The following is a 20881-nucleotide window of genomic DNA, read 5'->3' on the forward strand; positions in this document are numbered from 1 at the left end:
TTCACAGTGGTCACCTCAACTTCAAGAGGAAGGAAAGTAGACTCTACTGCTTGATGAAAAGTGGTGTGCAGGACCAGGAATATGGCTGTGGCCTTTTATTTGAAAATACTCTTAACATCCTGACGCACAATGGGATACTGAAAATTTGACATAATTTTTATGTTAAGATGAGATGTTGGCTAGGTGTGATTAATCACTCTATTTCTGGTTAGGCTAACTTTCCTCAAATATGTCACTTTTTAATGACGGTGTAGCCTTTTATTTATTTATTTTAACGTTTATTTATTTTTGAGAGAGAGAGAGCCAGCAGGGGAGGGAGACATACAGAATCTGAAGCAGGCTCAGCACAGAGCCCCATGCAGGGCTTGAACTCACGAACCACAAGATCCTGACCTGAGTCAAAGTTGGATGCTTAACTGACTGAGCCACCCGACAGTGTGGCTTTTTATAGCAAGAAATTAGATTTTTCTGGTGTGAGAAGGTCCTGGATTCCTGGTGAGTAATCTGAATTTCCAGTAGAGATTTGAGAGTTAGATCATAATCACGCCCTTTCATTCTGGAAAATTTATTTGAAATGAGAATGAAAATGAGCAAAATTACGGATGCATTTTCAAGCAAAGGCAAAAATAAGATTACTTCAGTACATGGGTACATTTTGCTCAAGTGTGACAATGGGCAAGGGGTTGGGGGGTAGCTCTATGGAAACAGAGAGTGAGAACAAGTGGTATGGTTACTGTAACTACACAAGTTTTCCTGGGAACAGATTTTTAAATCCTATTTTGTGTTCACATTGGACTTCTGGACTTCTGAGCAGAATAAAGTAAAATTCCCTCCAGTGTTGAGGTAAAGGAGAGGTCTCTGCCTCCACTATTTGGACAGCTGGAACCCCCTCTCTTTAACCTCCTGGAACAGACAGGGTGCCGGCTTCCAGGCCCTGGGAGTATTGCATTTCCTCCTGCTCCGCGACTGAGAAAGGTGTGAGGAAAGCCTTTGTTTTAGTCCTTTAGAAGCTAGAATGACCACAAGCAAAGAGTTGTTGGATTCAGAGACCACACAAATGAAATAACCTGGGCATTAAAAAAAAATCATCTGTGTTTCTGAAGTGGGAAAAAAATGCTTCAGGTCTCTGTTTAATTGGTAAGTTCGGACGTGTTTCAAGACGTGCATTCATTTACTCATTCATTTAATAAGTATTTATTGAAAGCCAACTATATGCTGGGTACCAAGCTGGATGCTCAAAATAATAAGATAAGCAAAAGGAACAAGGTTCTTGCCCTCGCAGGTCTTATGGCTAGGAGAGACCAAATATGGGAATTCTGTTAGTTCTGAGGTTTAGAGTAGCCACAGTATAGCACAGGCTGGGATAGGAGCTGGGAAGAATTAAAGTCAATGGGTCAGTTATACTACGCCACCATGCATGATAGTTTCCCTGGGGACTCATAGCCTCAAAGGAGACCAGAAAACAGAGGTGAAGTTTCATGTCCATGGGGCCTGTGCCCAGAGACTGGCAGAGACTAGAATCTGAACCTGTAATAGAATCCCCATTTCAGGACCTAGAATGGGTAGATGTGACCGCTTTCCAGAAGGAGGCAGAACACTACAGCTACTTGTAGTTGGCGATTAAGATACAGGCAGATATTGGCCTACAGCAGAGGCAACATACTCTTTTTTTTTTTTTTTAAGCCACAATTATTTATTCCTAGAAATGGACTCTGAGGAAATAATCATAGGCGAGTGCAAAGATTTATTTACAAGGGTGCTTAATACAGATCTCTTTATAAGTAGGAAAAAGGAGGAAGAAGAACAGGAAGAAGAGTTGAAGGAGAAGGAAGAAAGGGAAAAAAATGGGAAGATATTGAGCACCCCTATGAGGTAAATAAATGTGATACTTGTTACTGCACAATATTACACAATCCTAAAATAATGGTTACTAAAGACTATGAGAGGTCTTTTTTGTTGTTTAAATTATACCTATGAGGGATACACAACAAAATGTTAGCAATGTTTAACTGGCTATTAAGATTCCAGGTTATTTTATTTTATTCTATTTTTTTAAATTCGGATTCAAGTTAGTTAACATATAATGTAGTATTGGTTTCAGGAGTAGAATTTAGTGATTCATCACTTACATGTAACACCCAGTGCTCATCCCAACAAGTGCCCTCCTTAATGCCCATCACTCATTTAGCCCATGCCCCCACCCCACACCCCTCCAGAAACCCTCAGTTTGTTCTCTATAATTAAGAGTCTGTTATGGTTTGCCTCCATCTCTGTTTAATTTAATGTTTATATTTTGAGAGAGACAGACAGAGTATGAGTGGGCAAGGGGCAGAGGGATAAAGGGACACAGAATCTGAAGCAAGCTCCAGGCTCTGAGCTGTCAGCACAGATACTGATGTGGGGCTCAAAATCATGAACGGTGGGATCATGACCTGAGCTGAAGTCAGATGCCTAACTGACTGAGCCTCCTAGGCACCCTGCTTCCCTCTCTGTTTTTACCTTATTTTATTTTTCCTTCCCTTCCCCTATGTTCACCTGTTTTGTTTCTTAAATTCCACATATGAATGAAATCATGTGATATCTGTCTTTCTCTGACTAATTTCGCTTAGCATAATACACGCTAGTTCCATCCATGTTGTTGCAAATGGCAAGGTTTCCTTCTTTTTGATTGCCGAGTCATACTCCATTGTATATATATACCACATCTTCTTTATCCATTCATCAGTCGATGGACATTTGGGCTCTCTCCATAATTTGGCTACTGTTGATAACACTGCTATAAACAGTGCATGTGCCCCTTCGAATCAACATTTTTGTATCCTTTCAATAAATACCTAGTAGTGCAGTTGCTGGGTCATAGGGTAGCTATATTTTGAACTTTTTGAAGAACCTCCATACTGTTTTCCAGAGTGGCTGCACCAGTTTGCATTCCCACCAGCAGTGCAAAAGTGTTGCCCTTTCTCCACATCCTTGCCAGCATCTGTTGCTTCCTGAGTTGTTAATTTTAGCCATTCTGACATGGCCGCATCATGCTTCCTACCAGAGGAAGAGACGGAGAGAAAGAGAGAGTGGACCCCCTAACCCAGTGTTGAGATCATCTCTCTCTGTGGCCCTTTCCTACCCAAAATCAAAGCTCCTTATGTTCCATTTTGTCTTCTGTCTTCTCTGTGGTGAAGAATGGGTTTCAGAGTGAATCACATGAAACAAATATGGCTTTCCCTGAGTCTCTAGAGAGACCGAGTTATCCCCCAAGCTTTATTCCAAAATTTATTATTTTTTATAGCATCACTAAATGAAAAGATCACCTGAGTGCCAGAAATGTACCCAAAATGCTTAAAAGGGCACCAAAAATGTATTGGTTTCATCAAGATACCTGACAAACTTTCTCATGGTACCCTTGTACATAAACTTGAGAAATTAGATACCTACGTGGCAAAAATATATCTCAACAATACTGATAAATTAACCAGTGCTAACCTGGACCTATGTTTCTCAGACTTGAGTAATATGTAGAGCCCTTGTAAAGGAAATCTAGTCTTAGACCTCTCAAATATTGATGTAGAATTTTAATTGTGATACTACTCAAGCATAAAAAACCTAAAACTAGAAATAAGTAATTTACGCTTACAGGCCTATTCAACAATAAATATTAAAATCATAACACATAAAGCAAATAAAAACACAATATAAGTTAATAGCATTCATTTAACATGACAGATAAGGTTCACTGACACTAATGTTGAATTTAATTTTAAAATGATGAGGCTTCGTGTCAGGTTCTATAACTTGCAACATTCTGGCTTCACTTGTTTCCAGTGCAGAAAAGGCTTACTTGCATAAATATGCTGTACAAACTGAAATTTAAAACTCCAAGGATTTGTTTGATAGTGCGAGTTAGTCAAATGTTGTAATTTGTCAAAATTCTGTAAGCAAGAAATTCTTACATGCCAATTTTTATTAATTGCTAAAGATTAGCATCAAGGTTAATATTTTTAGGGAATTGAAATCCACATTAAATAGGAATTTAATCCATTTAGTTCTGGAAGTGGGAACAGAATTTCTTTACGCTTACTATAACATTTGCTGCTAAATTGGCATTCGGGAAGAAAAGTTAAATATTATTTTCAAAACTATTCAATCAACAACAAGGATTTTTTTGAGCACATTTCTCAAGCTACTCTGTGCTCCGTGAACACAGATCTGTCATTACATTTCTCCAGTTGGACCGCCAGAAACCTTTCTTTGTGTAGGATGCCATGAAATTATTTAGTTTCCACACGGCATGAGCACAGTGGCGGGGATAAGCGTGAGCTCAAACACTAAGATGAAGTAGCGACACTCAGTGTTAAGACAATCACCAGAAGATGAAGAATATGTTCACATTATTTTTTAAAGATCATCATTCAGTGTGAATCCACATTTAAAATTCTGATTTCAAAATTATTGCTCCGAGTGGATTTTTTGAGCATTTCATAGCTTAATGCTTGAAACTGCTCAACAAATGGTAACTGTTCTATTATTGTTGTTGCTATTTATTTATTTAAAACATTTGGTTGGCAACATAGCCAAAAGAAAAGGGGCCAGTACCAGAGCGAGGATTCAGTCTTTTTTTTTTTTTTTTTTTAATCTTGTATTGACTCACTAATTCAGCTTGGATATCAGCTTGGATATCTCTGTACCTAAGGTTTCCTATCCATGAATGAGACTGAAATCTTCTAGCATTGTTGGGAAAATCGTATGGGTTTAAGATTTGATTCAATAGATGTCTATTATGTAAACTCCCCAAGGTAAATCATATGGCATTTGTGCCAGTGTCTGAAAATCAAACAATGCTGCACACATCTTAGGTATTCCTTTAATAGACACGAGCCAATTTGTAGAAAATAAATTTCTCAGCAATAATAACAACAACAATAAACCCACTCAGGAACAGAGCATCAAATCATTGCCCCCTGGACAACTTTTTTGTTATTCTACCAAACTATAGTGATTATTCTCCAATGAGACTTTCTGAAGCTGAGAAAATATTCAGTGAAGGAATTCTTTGAATTCATGAATAGGCTTCAGGGAATGTAAGTTTCTGAAATGTATCCAACATTTAGTGTGTGTGTGTGTGTGTGTGCGTGTGTGTGCGTGCGTGTGTGTGCGTGTGTGTGTACACATGCGTGCACGTATCTGAGGGAGAAAGGTTTCCATCTCATCAGATTCACAAATGTGTATAAGAACCAACATGAATACGGACCACTGTTTTGGAATGAAACTCCTAACCTAATAGCACCTGAGAATTAATGCTTCACTTTAACCTGAAACTAGGCTGTTTTTATGGAATCATTTTTCTAGGAATGCTCTCTAGGGTGCTCCAGTATTAGCTCTCACCATAATTACGTGATGCAAAGCATTAATAAATTTAATAAGGGCTTGTAACATCCTTCTTTATCTTGATCAAATATAAATAAAGACTCGAGATTAAATACGGGTACATAACTGCAACCCCTGAGCTGATGCACTGGACTGTGTTACTTGATTTGGAATTATAGTATTAACTAGCCAAAAATTTGTGGTGCTCCATAAACATGAACTTGACCTTTATAGATGAAACCCATTGAAATGACAGAGCATCTTTTTAGTTAAGTGAACACAAATCAGCATTTATCTGGGACTTAATAGCTGCAGCCTGGCTCTAGCCTTGTTCTTTTATTGAGGCATATTGTGAGATCCTAAGTGTGCAGTTCAATTTTGAGAAATGCTTACACTTACACCCGGTCAAGGTACAGAGCACTACTATTACTTTAGAAAGTTCCCTTGTTCCCCTTCCCAAGCATTCTCCTTTCTAGAGACTGATTTGGTTTCTCTCATGATGCCTTCCTTTATTTTAGAGTTTATCCTAATTTTAGAAATTATCCTAATTTCTTCTTTAGAAAACCACCCGACTGTAGCATAGACAATGTTTCCAACCTGTGTTTCCTAGAGTCTTAAAGATCCTTGAAGTTTGCGTGGGAGCCACTGTTGGAAGACGGGAGAGAGAGCTGAGGGAGAATCTCAGAGAGATCTAGACTCTTCCTCAACTCCTATTTCAACTGGAGCAGCTTCCTTTGAACTCTTTTATAAATTGGAATTCTATGTGGGATTGGTTGTAAAAGGGGCTCTGCTTCTTTTAAAATATTATCTGGCAAGGCTACTGTGCCAAAAATAACTGCAGCGTTTAAATCGAGCCATTATAGAATCGAACTCTTACAATGACAGTTTAGGCTTCGTAAGACCCAAGTGAGTGAGCGGAAGTTAGCAGTTGTGCAGAATGAAGTCTGACAACACAAGGTGGTTGCACATGGAAGCGAATAGCATAGGAATTGGGATTGTGTTCTCCAGGTCATGTAGAGAAGTTTATTAATTCTGAGATGATGCTCTCGCCTTTTAGATCATATTTCCTCTAGTAAGACGATCACTTCTCCAGTACGATGATCAAGTCAATCTTTTGCCTTAAAATCAACTAGACTCAGACTGGCCAGAGACTCTTGTGACAGTATCTAACTAGGCATTACCCTATTTTCTCCCTAAAATCCAATTTCATTGCTTTGTGAATTTCAACCTAAAGTCTACTGGTACTTAGAAGTTTTCCTTCAATGTAAGAGACCATCAGTTGTGCACACTACAAATATTCTTGCATTTATGGCAGAAAAATACAGGAAACTGTCTGGAATAAAATGTATTTGTATGAATTATCAGTTCCTAGTTGCTTAAGTTTTATAAAGAACCTATTAGAGGAGGATCTTTGTTGGTTGGCTGTTTTGATGTAGCTTTTCTTTTAATTTTATCTCCAAAATGATGGGGTGTAAACAATACTATTTGATATTTGTATCCCAATTTATAGTTTGCAAAAATACCACATATTTGTTATAACAGCCCTTAAAAGTGTATATTATTACCTCCATTTTAATTTTTTTTTAATGTTTACTTACTTTTTAGAGAGAAAGACAAGTGAGTAGGGTAGGGGCAGAGAGCGGGGGAGACACAGAATCTGAAGCAGGCTCCAGGCTCTGAGCTGTCAGTACAGAGCCTGACATGGGGCTCAAACCCACAAACCTTGTGATCATGACCTGAGCTGAAGTCAGATGCCCACACGACTGAGCCACCCAGGCGCCCCTTATTATCTCCACTTTATTTTTTTTTCAACGTGTTTTTTTTTTTTTTTTTAATTTTTGGGACAGAGAGAGACAGAGCATGAACGGGGGAGGGGCAGAGAGAGAGGGAGACACAGAATCGGAAACAGGCTCCAGGCTCCGAGCCATCAGCCCAGAGCCTGACCCGGGGCTCGAACTCACGGACCGTGAGATCGTGACCTGGCTGAAGTCGGACGCTTAACCGACTGCGCCACCCAGGCGCCCCTATTATCTCCACTTTAAAGGTGAGTGAACTGAGGCACTGATAGCTTAAGTGACCTGCTCACAGAAGTAGAAAATACTAGAATTTAGTATCCATTTGAATTGCTAACTCACTAGTATTGTGTCATGTATCCAGTTTACCTGCATTTTTAGTACTGGTGTGTTTAGTTAAGAGACAATGAGTAGGCAACTGTCCTTATCCTGAGATCTCTGTGTCACCCCATTTATGAGCCCATTTTTTTTTAAAGTATTTTTTTTTCTCAACGTTTTTATTTATTTTTGGGACAGAGAGAGACAGAGCACGAACGGGGGAGGGGCAGAGAGAGAGGGAGACACAGAATCGGAAACAGGCTCCAGGCTCTGAGCCATCAGCCCAGAGCCCGACGCGGGGCTCGAACTCACGGACCGTGAGATCGTGACCTGGCTGAAGTCGGACACTTAACCGACTGCGCCACCCAGGCGCCCCTATGAGCCCATTTTTAATGTTGTCTTTAGCTTTTAATGAAATTGGCATCTTCCCTCGTAAATATTTTTCAATTTTAATTTTAAAAAGCTGTTTCCATTGGGAGAGAAGAGGAAATCATTTCCAAAAACTTGAGAAAGTGCCAGGAAAAGCTAAATGATTAATCTCCCATAAACTGCATCAGGCATTTCATTTTGGCAAGTGACTCTGAATTAGAAACCTTCCTTAGACTGGAGATAAAAATCTTTGTGAGCTTCTCTGAACCAGGAAAAGGCATATTTAACTGGATGGTGGGAAAGACAAAAACATAGGAAAAGGGCTTCTGGGAAAAGACCCCCCTAGAATAAGTAGCCCCAGAAATGCCTATTGAATGCTCAGTGAACAAGCCAAGCTTTGCTAAAAAATGTGTCCAGCCTGATAAGCTGGCCGATGAAGGGCCAGATGATAAGCAAGGACTGAAAATATCATTTTGAAACAAATGATCACCTCACCGAATGCACCATTACTAACAATGTATACTCTCCATCAAAGAGGAAGCAAGCATTTAGTCACACGTGGGAGAATCGGGGCCGGAAAGGAGATAGGAGTCTAGCAGAGGATAACATTACAGTCTTGGGTCAAAATGGAGCCATGAATCTGGATGAGTCATTGAAGGACTGAACTCCTTCAGATACCGTAGAGGAGAGCCAGTCAGGAGGAGGCTCACTGGCAGAGAAAGCCATTGACAAAGGGGGAGACGGGCGGAGGGACAAAAAAGGCTTTGCAGGTTGTTAGGATCCAGGACAGTCACAGGAGGGCAGCAAACGCAGCATAGATGGAAGTTCTTGAGTGTCCTTGAATGAAGCGTTGTCTCAAGATCTAAACCCACCACAGAATCTACATTTAAAACTGCTGGGAGTCAATGAAATATTTTTTCATGAGTTTAATGCAATTGAATCCAAAATAACGTTTATATGTAGTTTAAAGATTCAAAGATTTATGTAGAAGTGGGTCTTGTGAAAGGATTTTCCAAGTAGGGAAAAACCAGAAGATGCTTTCTTCCTTAATCCTTATTTTCCCTTTGTCTGCTATGATGGGTAGAGAATTCTAGGATTAGTAATTAAGAATTCAGGACAAAGCCTATGGCCTTTTTTCGATGTTGTGGAAAGCAGGCAGCTAAAGATATACTAACATTTTCAACCAAAACATAGGATGAATGAAAGTGTACCTGAGGAAATTGACAATTGGTTGATGAAACTACTTAATTGCCTAATTAAGTAGTTAGTTAAACTGCTTAATAAAATTATGCCTGGGGGCTGCAATAAGGCTCCTTCCAGAAAGGACTCTCTTACCTACTCCTTGTGCTCCTATGAGTTTTCAAAAGTTGTATGGAGGAAAAAGCCTAGATTTTTGTTTACATCACTTTTCTCTTCCAAAAGCAAAATGAGAATCCTTAACTGAAAAAGAAAATATGATTCTAGTAGGTCATCTGAGTGGTCCCCAGAATAGACATGTTGGTATGTTACTAGCTAATTTTGACCTGTGAACGGACCGAATTCCCTGCTTTTTTTTTTTATTTTTATAAAACTCTGCTAAGGTATCAAACACAAATAGACATTAACCAGGAATTCCCATCCTAGGAAAGGATTCCCAGAAATGATCAGAGATGCAAAAAGTGACTTACGTTTAATGATGTCTTCAGAGATGAGTGTTTTACTTACATTTGAGAATGTGAAAATAACACAAAAATCCTATTTCAAGCCTTTGCATGATTTTTTTTTCACAACAAGCCTAGGAGAGAGCTGTTACTATTATATCCATTTTACATATGAGGAAACTAAGGCTCCAAGAGGTTAAGCAACTTGTCCATGACCACAGACCGAAAAAGTGGAGTTGGAAGGGCACCTGGGTGGCTCAGTTGGTTAAGCGTCCAACTCTGGCTCAGGTCATGATCTCGTGGCTCGTGAGTTTGAGCCCCACATCTGTGCTGACAGCACAGAGCCTACTTCTTCAGAGTCTCTGTCTCCCTGTCTCTCTGCCCCTCTCCTGCTTGTGTTCTCTCTCTGTCTCAAAAATAAATACACATTTTTAAAAAAAAGAATAAAAGGAAATAATAGAACAACAAAAAGATCAAACACAGTGTACAACAAATTCAATTAAAGGCACATAGCTAAAATAAGATTTTTTAAAAAAGGAAGAAACAGCTCCAGAAAGCCTGGGGTTCATATGATTTTAGTTCACAGCTCTTCAGGCTGTAGAAGTTATACAAGTCCAGGAAAAGTCTTCTTAAATTTCTTATGAATTCTGTGAGGTAAAAAACAAAATAAAACAAAAACAAAACAAAACAACAACAACAACAACAACAACAACAACAACAGAGGTATCCCTGTAGCCTCGTGATGAAGGTAGGTCTGTCTAGATTTTTTTTTTTTTAAACCTTCTATTAAAGAAACAGCCAACTCACTTTGGTCCAGCTCCAACTGTTCTTTCCTGTTCCCAGTGGAAATGCAAAGCCTCTGCCTTATTCCTGCTCAGGCAGACTGGCAAGTCCATATTTTGTTCTTGCTTTTTTCACGAAGGCATCATTTTTCACGAGAAAATGCGTAATTGATTGTACGTGTGCACATCACACCCACGCCTGGGGAACCCTAACTGGAGAGTCCACAAGAGGCAGTTGCCTAATTTGCAAGCACAGCCTCAAAAAGTAAAACAAGAATAACCATACTCATCAAGTTCCCCAATGATTGGGGCTATCTATACCTTGCATGCCTTCTAGGATCCAGCAGCACCATGAAATTATTTTGGCTTAGAAACTCTGCTTGGGTTTTACCTTTTATTTGTTCAGTCTCCCCTTCTCAGCGCCTTGAAATGGTAGAAGTCTACCATTTCTACCCAGCAGAAGTCAGTGGTCCTGCTGAGTGAACCAACCCTGTTTGAGTCCTGAGCAGAAAACGATGAATCGTAGTTATTCTCAACATTAGGTGTTTTCTAAACTCTTAGCCTTGAAATGTATTGAGACTTTGAATCCTCTAAATAAACATTAAGTGAGAGTGGTATTTTGGTTATGTGATATATGTTAATGTTTAAAGTTAGGAAAAGTAGATAAGTCTGAAGAAAGGTAAAAACCACGTAAATGCTATTAGTTTAAGATAAATTCTGTTAACATATTGTGACAGGTCCTGTGGTTTTGTGTTTTTGTGTGTGGGTGCACATTTTTATTTATTCTTTAAACCTTTAACAGGTATTTGTTGTGTGTAAGCCGTGCTGTAGGAACCAGGTATAGAAAATACAGTTCTAAAATGAAAGTCCTTCCTTTCATGGAGCTTATATTCTAGGATATTTTATAAAAAGTGAATCCTCCTGGGGCACCTGGGTGACTCAGTAGGTTGAACTTCAAACTCTTGATTTCAGCCCAGGTCCTGATCCCAGGGTTGTGGGATTGAGCCTCACGTCAGGCTCCGTGCTGAGCATGGGGCCTGCTTAAGATTTTCTTTCTCCCCCTCTGCCCCTCTCCCCTGCTTGTTCTCTCTCCCTCTCTTTAAAAAGAAAAAGTGTATTCTTCCACATCTGCAATTTTAAAACTTGCTTTTTATCAATTTAAAATATACTTCACATCATTCATGCTAAATACAGATCTATGCAGTAATTTTAAATGACTGTTTAATAGGTTAGCATTAGAGTGCTAGCTTTTTTTATCCTGTTCCATAATGTGAACAGATATTTTCCATTGTGTTTTGCTATTATTGCAGGAACAACTTTTTGGAGGAATTTTGTACATTGGCACATAAATAAACAGACACGTTTACTCAATTACATCTATAAGATAAATTTCTTGCTCCAGTGTTTTGAGTTCTAGACTGTAGGCCTCTTTCCACACCAGTATGTAGATCTATTTTACCATTATCTTTATATTGCCTTCTGTGCATAGACCATTTTCTAAAAGCAGTTCCCTACTTATTATTATTATGAAAAGCAGTTCCCTACTTATTATAAGTGAAGAAATAAGTATTCTTGTGCCCATACCTAGGTACATTTCTATGAGTACTCATTCCTTTGTTTAAATAAACTTTAAAAATGAAATATAGACTTGGTATTAAAAAAAAGTAGAGAAGCATATTAAATGGTAAGTCTAAGCTCCATCCCATCTCCTGTTCAACTCCTTGGAGTTAAGGAGTTCAACTCCTGGGGTTAAATCACAGACATTATCTATGCATTTATTTCTTTTATGAATTTCCTCCACATATCCTGTATGCTCTAATGCTGTTTTCAGTCACATAGCATCCATTCTCTCTTGTTTGCAACAGCACTCTGATTTTGTGGAGTGCCCACTCTTCCCCCAGTAAATCTGCTCCAGCTACCCTGGCTTCCCCAATGTTCTTCACACACATAAAAATGAACTAATATTCTAGTTTCAGGGCTTTTGCATTTGTCACTGCCACTGCCTGGAAAGCCTACTCCTAGATCCTCACAACTCTCCTCCTTAATCCTTTAGGTCTTTGCCCAACGTTTATCTTGTCAGTGAAGTATTCCCTAGTTGTGCCATTTAAAATGGCAGTCCCCACCATAGCAACGTCTTTCTAGATAGATCTCCTGATGTCTCTTGGGACTACATCAAAATAAAAAGCTTCTGCACAGAAAAGAAAGCAATCAACAGAACAAAAAGCCAACATTCTGAATAGGAGAAGGTATTTGCCAATGGCATATCTGTTAAAAGATTGGTATCCAAAATATATAAAGAACTTCTATAACTCAACACCCAAAAAACAAATGGGGAGAAGACCTAGACATTTCTCCAAAGAAGACATCCAGATGGCTCACAGATACATGAAAAGATTTTCAACATCACTCATCATCAGAGAAATACAAATCAAAACCACAATGAGATACCACCTCACACCTGTCAGAATGGTTAAAACAAAAGACACAAGAAACAACAAGCATTGGCAAGGATGTGGAGAAAAGCGAATCCTCTTGCACTGGTGGTGGGAATGTAAACTGGTGCAGCCCCTGTGGAAGAAGGTATGGAGATTAGTCAAAAAATTAAAAATAGAACTACCATATGATCCAGTAATTCCACTACTGGGTATTTACCTAAAGAATATGAAAATACTAATTCAAAAACATATATGCACCCCCATGTTTATTGTGTATTACAGCACTATTTATAATAGCCAAATTATGGAAGCAGCCCATGTTCGTCTGTAGGTGAATGGATAAAGAAGATGTGAGTATATATATGAATATGCACACACACACACACACACACACACACACACACACACAATGGAATAATACTCAGCCTTAAAAAGAATGAAATCTCCATTACAACAACATGGATGGATCTAGAGGGTACAATACTAAGTGAAACAAGTCAAAGAAAGACAAATACTATGTAATTTCACTCAAACATGGAATTTAAGAAATGAAACAATCAAAGAGAAAAAGAAATAAACAACAACAACAAAAACCCAGACTCTTACATAATAGAGAACAAACAGGTGGCTACCAGAAGGGAAGTGGGTGGGAGGATGGGTAATGTATAGAATTGTTGAATCACTATATTGTATACCCTAAATTAATATAACAATGCACATTTTACTGGAATTTTAAAAAACAAGCAATTTTCTAAAAAAGTGGCGGCCCCCTGGCCCCTCACTTCCACCACTCCCTTCGTGATTCTACTCTCCTCTAGAGCATTCTTCATCATCTCACTTTCTGTGTATCTTACCGATTGATTGATTGGTTATTTGAACCCTCCCACTAGGATGCAATTCCAGGAAGACAGGAATTATTGTCTATTTTGTCCACTGTTATATCCTCAGTGCCAGAAGAGATAATAAATAGGTACTCAACTGATATTTATTTAATACATGAATGAATAGTATTGAAGGGCACCCATAAGTTTGGGGCTATTTAGACATTATTTTGAATCTCACCTTATTGAGGTCACAATGGCTGTATGATCTTAGACAAATTTCTTAAATTGTCTAAGCTTCAGTTTCTTCATCTATAAAAACAGCAGAATTAAAATTACTTTATATGGTGTTAAAATGGATCAGAAAGATTCAATCAGGGGCGCCTGGGTGGCGCAGTCGGTTAGGCGTCCGACTTCAGCCAGGTCACGATCTCGCGGTCCGGGAGTTCGAGCCCCGCGTCGGGCTCTGGGCTGATGGCTCAGAGCCTGGAGCCTGTTTCCGATTCTCTGTCTCCCTCTCTCTCTGCTCTTCCCCCGTTCATGCTCTGTCTCTCTCTGTCCCAAAAATAAAAAATAAACGTTGAAAAAAAAAATTAAAAAAAAAAAAGAAAGATTCAATCATGGTAAGTGTCTAGAACAGCAGAGCTTCCTTTTTTCATCCTCTTCCTCCTTCTTCCTCTGTACTTCTTCCTCCCCCTCCTCCTCCCTTTCCTCCTCTTCTTTAGGTTACTATTTTGAAGTAAAAAGCATGACATTGATAATTTTCTGCCCTAGGGTTCCAACTTGTTATTTAGTGTCTGGGAGCTTCCCTCTGTAGTAACCTGACCCATCTTACCCTTCAGTCTGTCCCCGCATTACAATGCAGGTGACACTGCCAGTTCAATAGTGATCTGCCACTAGGACATTTGAATACAGGGACACCGTGACCTCCTTCCACACAGTTTGGGACAGCCATAAAGGTTGGTCCCAGTTTAAAGTCACTCATGTCCACAAAAACCTGGAACAGTTCCAATGTTTCCCTCAGAGTTTGGGAGACGCATTCTTGGTTCACACACTCAAACAGCTGTCTCATTCCACAGCCAGGAATAAATTAGTGGAAGAAGAATCCCACTTGGTTCTTTGGGGTTCAAGAAAAGGAGAAATGACCCATTCGTGTTTCTCACAGACTTATTCCCAGAAACTTTGGGTCAAGACCCCATCCCCAAGTTTGTTCATTACCACATTTCCATTCTCTCAACAAACATTTTTTTTTACTTTTCTCTTTTTCTTTTCTTTTTTTTTTTTTTCAACGTTTTATTTATTTTGGGGACAGAGAGAGACAGAGCATGAACGGGGGAGGGGCAGAGAGAGAGGGAGACACAGAATCGGAAACAGGCTCCAGGCTCTGAGCCATCAGCCCAGAGCCCGACGCGGGGCTCGAACTCCCGGACCGCGAGATCGTGACCTGGCTGAAGTCGGACGCCTAACCGACTGCGCCACCCAGGCGCCCCCAAACATTTTTTTTTAAATAACACTAGAGGGAAGTCACCATCAAATGTGCCATGCAGATTCTTTCTGCAAAGACAATTATTACACCTAGTTATATAGTCATAAAAGCTATTTATTGAGACGCTATCTTGTGTCAGGCAGTCTGCACAGAAACTCAAATCCAAAATGATAATGCAAGGGCATGATGAAATCTACATTACAGATGAGAAAATAGATTCAGAGGCATTAGCTATCCAGGGTCACAAACTACATAATGACTGAGCCAGGAATCAAACCCAATGCTGCCAAACTCCAAAGCCTATGATTTTTGCAATAGTTTATATTGTCTCTGGATATTATAATCTAGAGAGGAAAATACAAAGTTTGTCAATAATACAAGCTGTATGGAAATTATTCAGTTGCATCCAAGAAGCATTTCTGGGTGTGTAAAACCCTATTAGGTATTCAAAGGGGGGTATAACTTGAATAAGGTAAAGTCTATCTACACCTTTTGTAGGGGACAGAGCTTGAATATATGCTATAATTGAATTAACAGTAGAGAAACTTCTCTCTACTTAGGATCAGAGAGGTCATCACAGATGATGTCAGGTATCCAAGTCTGGAAGACTGAAGAACATTTCAGCATGCAGACAAATGTAGAAAGAACACAGGTAAAACAGAGGCCTGACAGTATTGAGCATGAGTCTGAAGGGACAAGAGTTGAAGTGGTCTGAAGGAGTGAATGTAAAGAGGTTCCCAATGGGAGCCACATCATTGCCAAGAAAGGGATCTATCCTGGCCTGATAGAACAGGAAGCGTGAGCCAAATGAGGCCACAGCAAAGATGTAGCAGGTGAGGGGAGTGTGGGTGTAGAATGTCTGTGAATCACATTCCCGGGCATGGCCAACGGGAAGGATGTGGTAATAATAGGGAGGCGACTGTGTTAGAACTAGCTGTCCCCAAGGTTCTAGGTGGAACTGTGGAGTGAAAGGCTCATTTAGACGGGCTCAAAATGTCCCCTTTCAGCAATCCAGCCTACAAGTTGAATCGCAAAACTTTCGATCTAGCAGTAGGATTACTTTGAAATTGCCTCACTAGCGTGGGGGCCTGGTCTTGGGTGACAGAGATGGTGGGGATCAGCCTTGGCTTGGTAGTATGACCGGAGAATACACCTCCAAGTGGTACTAATGAAAGGTTTAAAATCTTCCAGGCCAGTGTGTTATCCCAAGAGATCAATGAAAGCCCTCGTGCAAAACATGGCTAAAGCAGATGCATTCGCTTTTTTTTTTTTTAATTTTTTTTTTAACGTTTTTATTTATTTTTGAGACAGAGAGAGACAGAGCATGAACGGGGGAGGGACAGAGAGAGAGGGAGACACAGAATCAGAAGCAGGCTCCAGGCTCTGAGCCATCAGCCCAGAGCCCGACGTGGGGCTTGAACTCACGGACCGTGAGATCGTGACCTGAGCTGAAGTTGGACGCTCAACCGACTGAGCCACCCAGGCGCCCCGATGCATTCGTTTTTAATGCTCTTCTAAGTAATGGCTCCTGAAAGTTTTTTTTTTTTTATTGCAATACAACTGACATTAACATTGTTGTAGTTTTAGGTCATAATTATTTGATTTCTCCTTCTTCTTAATATTTTACTGAAGCCAGGCAGACCTAAGGAAAACTCAGAGTAGATTTAACTCAGATATTTTTTCTTTCTTTTTTTTTTTTTTAGTCACAGTATCTATTGTTAGTTTAAACATGGAAATAGAAGATCATAAAGCATATTATTATTCTGGTGGAAATGGAAAAGTGAAAGGACTGCTTAGACGAGATCGTACTGATTTATTGTCGTTCTGGATTATTTACATGCAGTATGCTTAAATGTATTATTTGACATTGGAAATGTATATTAATAACTGACTCTGATATGTTTACTTGTGTAATGTTGCTATTAGGGTACATATCAGATGTTTTAAGCATATGGGCTTTAAATGTGCTTGTGATTGTCATGTTTTCTTAAGAGTTCTGGATATCACATACAAAATATATAGTCACATGCTTTCATTAAAAACATTTTTTTTGACATGTATTTATTATTGAGAAACAGAGAGAGACAGAGCATGAGCAGGGGAGGGGCAGAGAGAGAGCAGGAGACACAGAATCTGAAGCAGGCTCCAGGCTCTGAGCTGTCAGCACAGAGCCCAACACAGGCCTCGAACTCACAAACCGCGAGGTCATGCCCTGAGCCAAAGCTGGTCGCTTAACCTACTGAGCCCCCCAGGCGCCCCAGGAGCTTTATTTTTACACTTGATCTTAGCCAAAAGGCCGAGAAGCGATGGAGCTTTATTTTTAAAACCCCATTGGCAAAGAAAGCCCAGCCGAGTGATGAGGGTCCATGCTACTGAGGTTTGCCCCATTCTCTAAAGTGGAAGAGGCAGATTTGAGTGGAGAACACTGCTTCTTCAAAGCTACGAATGCCTGTCTCAAAGCAATGTCCCAGAGGCACGTGAAACACACAGGGGCTTCACCTTTCTTACTATCAGAATCTGGCCTTATTCAGCTAAGAGTCTCCTTGATCTTGCCGGCAATGATACCGTTCCTTTCTGCTTCGTGCTTGCAGAGCTCGGGGTAAAGGAATCCGGATACGGACTAAATACTCCTGCCACACTGTTGCTGCTACTACAAACATCACCCTGGCTTCAACCACTAGCTAAGATTTCCTATTCGCTAGGCTTCATTCTAAGGGTTTACATGTCTTACCTCGTTTAACCATTGTAACAACCCTATCAAGTAGCTATTATTATCTCCATTTTACAGAGGACGGTAACAACACAGCAAGGATACGTAAGTTACTGCTAGTAACTGGTACAATGTGAATGATCTAACGTAATCCATGTTATCAGTTAAAGCATCAACGTTGTACTCTTTTAAAAACGTTCGCTGGACATACTCCATAGTAAAATGTCCTCTAAGGAAATTGACTGAATAACTGAGTCGTTTGGCGAACTTCGACCCCGCCATATTTCCCTATCTCCCCAAATAGCACAATTCAGCTTTTTTTTTGTTTTTTGTTTTTTTTTAAAGTAAGCAGATTTCTAGTCAGGAACAAAGTGGAATTATTTTTCTGTTACCATGACTATTTAGGATTGGTCTCTTTTGTCTAGTTGTTTAAAGGTAGGTTAATAAAAGGGAGTTCACATTCTGTGCCTGAGAATTTTGTTTTGCTTTGTTATATTGGATTTCTTCTGAGAGGACATTACATCTTACATGAAAGTGATTTGAATTCTCTGACCCTCGTTCCAGTATATAAAGAGGAGATAAACACCAGATTCCAGAAGGGCACACTGTTGCTCACCTATACACTGTACCTCGTGCTTGGGGCGATGATATTTTAAGCCTTGGAGAAGGACTTGGAAGTACAGCAGCACCAGCTGGCAGTTAAAACAAAAATTGCGTTTCTGGAAAAGCGTTCTAGTATGACTCAAGAAGATGTGGAACTCTTCGTGCAGGTAAGAGATGAAGATACAGTTATTTTCAGAGTCATAAGACTGCTACCTATGCGGAGAAGCCATTGGATGTGAGATTCTGTGCAATAACTTCCTCCGTTGAGACTACATATAGTTTACCCAAACAGGAAACTACATCGTAGCTGCGGGCCAGACAGGGAAGAGTAGGAATAAGAAATCATGCAGGCTGGAAAGAGGAAAGAAAGCAGCAGATAATAGGAAGGTGGAAGAAGGTGGAAGTCAGAGAAGGAATAAATTACAACGCAATCACCACATGAGCATAAAAACTAAAAATATTCTGATTGAAACGATCGTTTTCAGTATTTCATATAAAGTGCAGTCAGATGTTCCGAAAAGGAGATCAGACTTTGGCAGGAAATACGGCTTAGTTCCCTTCCACTTTTTTCCAGAGATTGTTATGGTCTAAATTCTGGGCACATTCCCCTTAAATCTTTCCTTATGCTATCTTTTGTGGTAGAGTAAATATAATTTTAATGTAGGCATTCTTATCACTCTTTTTCTTTACCGTTTGTACAGTTTATGTCTTTCCCGACTTTAATGTCACAAAAACGTCTTCTTAAACGTTCTTCTAAAAGTCTTAAAATTTTGGGTTTTGTTTTTACATTTAAATAGTTAATTTCTAATTAAATTATTAACCTGGATTGTGTATGCATGTGTGTGTCTGTGTATGTGTAAAGTAGGATCTAGCTGAACGTATTTTTTCTCTATAAAGAGTCCATTGTTCCAGAACAATTTATTGACTAATTCATTATTTCTCATTACTTTTAGTGTTACCTCTATCGTATTCTGGGTTCTCGTTTGGACATAAATTTGTTTCTGGCTTTTGATTCTATTCCCTCCTATTTAAATTACAATAGCCTTGCAAAAAGCCCTGGAATAAACTTTCCTATTCTTGGGTTTAAATTTCAAGGTCAGATTGTCAATTTTATGGTGGATTCTGCTGGGGTTTTGACTGAAATTTCTTTGAATTTGGGGAGAACTATTATGTGATGATATTGACTATTCTTAAAGACAAACTGGAATCACTTAGTATAAAGGAATCATGTAATGCAGTCTTTTATGGCTGGCTTCTTCTATTTGGCATGATTTTGTTTCGTTTTATTTTGTCGGGGGGGTTGAGTTTGTTTTTTTTAGCATAGTTGGCATACAATGTTACATAATTTCAGGTGTATAACAGTGACTTGAGAAGTTTATACATTATGTTCACAAGTAGCTACAGTCTGGAGGCATCACTATTACAATATTATTGACTATATTTCTTATGCTGTGCATTTCATTCCTGTGACTTATTTATTCTGTAACTGTAATCCTGTATCTTCCACGCCTCTTCACCTATTTTCCCAACCTCCCACCCCCTCCCCTTTGGCAACCATAAGTTTATTCTCTGCGTTCATAGTCTGATTCTATTCTTTATTTGTTCATTTGTTTTTTGTTTTATTATATATTCCGTTTATGAGTAAAATCATATGGTATTTGTCTTTCTTTATCTAATTTATTTCACTTGGCATAACACCCTCTAGATCTGTCCATGTTGTCTCAAATAACACAAGACATCCTTTTTATGGCTGTGTAGTATTCTATAATGTAGCTGATAGATGGTGGATAGATACATACATACATATATACATACATATGTACATACATACCAACCACATCTTCCTTATCCATTTGTCTATTGGTGGACACAGGTTGCTTCCGTATCTTGGCTATTATTAACAACGTTGCAATAAATACAGGGATGTGTATATCTTTTCCAATTAGTGTTTTTATTTTCTCTGGGTAAACAATAGTGGAATTATTGGATCATATGGTATTTCTAATTTTAATTTTTTGAGGAACCTCCATACTGTTGACATTAGGCTACATTACTGCATTTATCGGTATGTCTTTTCTTTTTATTGCTGAGTAGTATTCTATTATATATCTATACCAAACTTTGTTAACCCATTCACAGTGATGAGCCTTGAGTTGTTTTTAGGTTTGTCTATCATAAATGAAGCTGCTACAAATATTTTTTTATGTAAGTATTTGTGAGGAAACATGTTTTTATTTTGTTTTGGTAAATGCCTAGGGAAGGAATTACTATGGAAATTACTATGTGAAATGAACTATGCGGGTGAGTATGTATGACTCTATAGGAAACTGCCAAACAGAGTGATTCTCCAGAGTGGTTATGTCATTTTACACTCCATTCAGCAAAAGTGAAAATTCAATTGCTCTACACCCCACCAAAAAAATGATGTTGTAAAGTCTCTTAGCCCATCTAATGATATCTCAATGTGATTTTAATTTGCACTTCCCTAATGACTATTTATCTTGAGCATTTTTATGAGATTATTGGCCATTCTTATATCATCTCTTGTGAGTGTCTGTTCAAATCT

General features: G+C 39.0%; 1 long non-coding RNA gene across 4 annotated transcripts in view; it reads left to right on the forward strand.

Annotated features, from left to right (window-relative positions):
• The first annotated feature begins 339 nt into the window (after nucleotides 1-339).
• The window catches only part of LOC121031836 (uncharacterized), a 190666-nt gene continuing 170124 nt past the window's right edge, over nucleotides 340-20881 (forward strand). For 3 of the 4 annotated variants that reach the window (XR_005790924.1, XR_005790922.1, XR_005790925.1), the window contains exons 1-4: nucleotides 340-1872; nucleotides 13586-13665; nucleotides 15563-15654; nucleotides 18277-18482. This is a non-coding gene — a long non-coding RNA (uncharacterized LOC121031836). Of the gene's footprint in view, nucleotides 1873-7367; nucleotides 7403-13585; nucleotides 13666-15562; nucleotides 15655-18276; nucleotides 18483-20881 lie in introns of those variants that run through there. The other variant, XR_005790923.1, reaches the window with a different exon arrangement.

Source organism: Herpailurus yagouaroundi, unplaced genomic scaffold (assembly GCF_014898765.1).
Source record: "Herpailurus yagouaroundi ecotype Mexico unplaced genomic scaffold, PumYag 141, whole genome shotgun sequence".
NCBI classification, from domain to species: domain Eukaryota; kingdom Metazoa; phylum Chordata; class Mammalia; order Carnivora; family Felidae; genus Herpailurus; species Herpailurus yagouaroundi.